Here is a 3,834-nt window from a genome sequence, read left to right on the forward strand (position 1 = left end):
ATAGCATAAGTATCTCTTTAAGAACATTAATGATAACCAACCAGCCTCTCTCAATCAGAAAGTGTGCAAATGTAAGTATGGAGTCTCGTTTCTTCAAGTTGTGAATTGTTTTTAGAGATTTTAAAAATGTTTACTTTTAAAATTTAAATTTCTCCCCTTTTTTCTCTCTCTTTCTATTTCTTTTTTCTTTGCAGGTAGTAATTTCTCCATTTGGCACATATAATCCCTGTCAACTAGCAGACTGCATTTCCAAATTAATGGATTTACCCCTTACAGATTATCTCTCCAATAAATCTACTATGACCTCTCACTGATGGTTCAAAATTATGTGCTATCATTGCTGGTGTAGTCCTCCCGATAGCCATTTTTTTCCCAACTAGCAATCTAGTCACTCAGTGATCATGACAATACTAATTAAAATAAGTGTGAAGTGAATAAGTGGAGTCTGATTTTGGCCAAGAATTTTGTGCTTGGTTCATGCTAACATTTCCTACATTAAGTAACGAGACACAAAAGAAAGGCATTTGCGGGAAAACCATCATGAGTGAATATTATGGATCCTCAAAGTATCCAGGGACAAGCTATTTGCAATAACTGATCAGGGTTGAGTGAGACCTGGAAAAGAGGATGTCTGTGCTTGCAGTTGATGACATTCTCTGAGGGAATTCTTCCTCATATTATCCAGGTTGTGCTGATCATAGCAAAGTAAGAGAATTCTCAAGATGTGAAGATTGCAAAAGAGAAAAGTGGATAACAATTGATAGGACAAATGCAGTGATTTGTGGTTCAAAGGTGCAGGAAACCTGAGTTACTGCAGTAATAGATTTATAGTTATGGGCAATTTTGAGATGGACAGTGACTTAACACTGAACCCAATAATAATGTGAAAGTATGGGGGGAGAGAGCAGAGAAGAGTGTTTACAGCATGTAACCCCATGGATCGCAGAAATACAAACACTCAGCCAAATATGGCAGCAATTATAGCACAATGTTTTTCTCCATTTGCCACCCAATTGCTGGCCAGACCAATGAACTGACTGGCAGGTGGGAGGGAAAGCAAATGCCAGAATAGTGCAAATGAAGACTATTGAGGAGAACTAGTTCCAAGGCAGAGGTACATTGGACCCAACAGTAGCTCTGTTTCCACAGGTACTGCCAATCAGCTGAGATTCTCTAGCACTTTCTGAAAGAGATGAACTTTTTTGGGGGAAATCAACGAGTGATTAAAAGGAAGGAGGGATCAAGAGATATCATTGGGTTTGATAGGGATATGGAAGGGAGGATAAGCTGATCATAGCCATTGGTTTGCATGAGGGGCTGGAGGTGACACGCCTGCTCTATCATACAGCAAATATTACTATAAAAGACTTCAGCTATCTCTGTTTTGTTACTCAACTTTCTGAGTCCTGGGAAACCTGCTCAATGCAAGAGACTAATTTAAATACTGTAATGAAATTTCCAGTGCTAAGCACAGATGCATTAATGCAATCAGGAAATGTACAAAAGGCACATAATGTTACAGTTAAGCTGTATTAAGCCCATATTCTGGATAAGGTTCCCCAATTTGTTCCAGTTCCAGATGGAATACCCTAAGTTGTTAAGCTCCCAGGAGAGAAGGAATAATTTGGCACCCCTTCTTTATTCACCTGTCCCTTGGTTAGTTACAACAAGATTAATTTAAAAAATGGATCCCTTTCTTTTACCAGACCCAAATGAGCTTATGTTTTAAAAGGAGCCAGTTTAATCAGGCTTTCCTGAGTTAACAAAGAATGCATTTATTAGTTGTTAATTGGAAAAAGATTTAGTAATATAGCACACATACGCACAGTTAGGAATAAGATAAGGTCTAAAAAGATAAAAGTTAAAACAGAAGTAATACACATCAATGAAGTGAAGTTTTTGAAGAGTGGACAGTTGAATGTTTTGACAATGAAGGTAATAAGTAGTTTTGAAGTTAGTAGCTGAACAGTCAATTTCAAGATTTTTAGTTTTTGTAGGCTTGTTGAAATTCTGTTCCTCCAATTCCTTTGAACAGTTACGAAATTCCAATGTTTTGGAAAAAAGTGAATCCTTTTGTTGTCCTTTTTCATTTTGTCTAGCTTACTTACCCACTGGCTGTTAGCATTCAGAGTGAGGGAATCCCTTTCACCAACAATACAGGATGACTACGGCCTACTCCTTTGACTGTCACCTACACAGTTTGCTAAATCCCGAACCTAAATGAGAATGAATGGATACCTTTACCCACTTAGTTCCACAAGCACATTCCAGTAGAATTGTAAATAAACTCTATCCTTGATTTCCTTTAAAAGGGAAAAAATGTTTCTGCCATTTGAAACATAATTCATAGGGTGTGCCTTTCTATTGAGCATGGGGTCATCAGCACTTTGTGATCTTTGTATTCACAAGAGATCACAACTCAAACTGTTTTGACTTGGCCATTTAATATCCTAAAGAGGTTGTTTAAGAATAGAGCATAAACTTAAAGTAAAACAAAATAAACCTTTAGTAACCTTCATATACTATGTAAAGAAAATGATTAGAGCTGCACAAAGGGATTGAAAGTAAAATCATACAAGAGTCATCAAGGTCAACATCAAAGGTTTTTTTCAAAAAAATTAAGAGTAAGAGAATTGTTCTGTGTAATATGTGCCTCTTAATGACAATGGCAATGACCTTGGGATTGAAATTCAGGAAATGGCAAAATCAATTAGTATTTACCTTGAATCAGTCTTTACAGTAAAGTCTGGTAATAAAGGAAAGATTTGAGGGTAATTAAAAAATAAATCAATGGAGGAACAAGATACAATATAAGAAAGGAAAGATCTAAGGGGAAAACAATTAAATTAAATATACAGCAATCTCCAGGGGCTCTTAGTTTCTTTGCCATGATATTAAAAGAAACTGGTGAAGACATCGTTCATTTGCTAGTTAAGATCTTTCAAAATCTATCCATTACTTAAGATGATTGGTAAAAATAAACTGAGAACTGATCAACCTATTACTTAACCATCAGTAATGGGGAAGTGATTGGAAGTGTAGCATGGACAGTAAATTATAAACTTGAAAGCTGAGTTCTTTTACACACAAGGGTCATGATTTGTGACCAGCCCATGCAGGTTTGAAGCAAGGCGGACAGCACATGAAATTCATACAGGTGTATATAGAGAGGTCCTGAGTAATATCCAAGCTGAGTTGATCTCTCTGGCACTGTCGGTAGCCTCTGATAACTGCAAGAGACTAAGTACCATTCAGCACTAACCTCACAGTCTGAGGAGCCTTCCTTTTTTTAAAGGCACTAGTTCCTACAAATGGGAAGTTTCAAAAGGGTGCTGCTGGATAATCAGTTTGAGTATAAAGGAACAATGAGGATGTTGGAGGGGCTTCCTGTTTCAGTGATGCTAAGTCTGGAGGTACTAGACAGGTAGTTGAAAACTGTAACAAGAATGAATTTCTATTATGTAGTAGTTGGGGTGTTGGGGAGACAGGAAGTCTTGCAATAAGCGTTGGAAGGGAATGAAAGTGGCAAGGATAGTCAATGTCCAGTGGTTGTACCCTGAACATGGTAGCTATGCTGAAAGAAGTTTAATAATCTCACTAAGGTGTACAAGGTGGGTGAATGCAACTGGATATCACAATTCTAAACAACTAGTGAACAGGTTGGAACTGGGGACAAGTCACAAACAGAGAGAGGGAACTAAATGTGCTGATCTTCTCCCAACTCAGAAGCTTCTGTTCTCTGCAGCAAAAAACTCACTTTAAAACCTGAAAAAAAAACCAATTACTTCTTTATGCACTAGTTGCTGTAAACTTTGATTGTTGAATTGATAAAAC

This window comes from Chiloscyllium plagiosum, unplaced genomic scaffold, assembly GCF_037043375.1.
Source record: "Chiloscyllium plagiosum isolate Xiang-an unplaced genomic scaffold, Cpla_swu_hap1 HiC_scaffold_1, whole genome shotgun sequence".
Lineage (NCBI taxonomy): Eukaryota > Metazoa > Chordata > Chondrichthyes > Orectolobiformes > Hemiscylliidae > Chiloscyllium > Chiloscyllium plagiosum.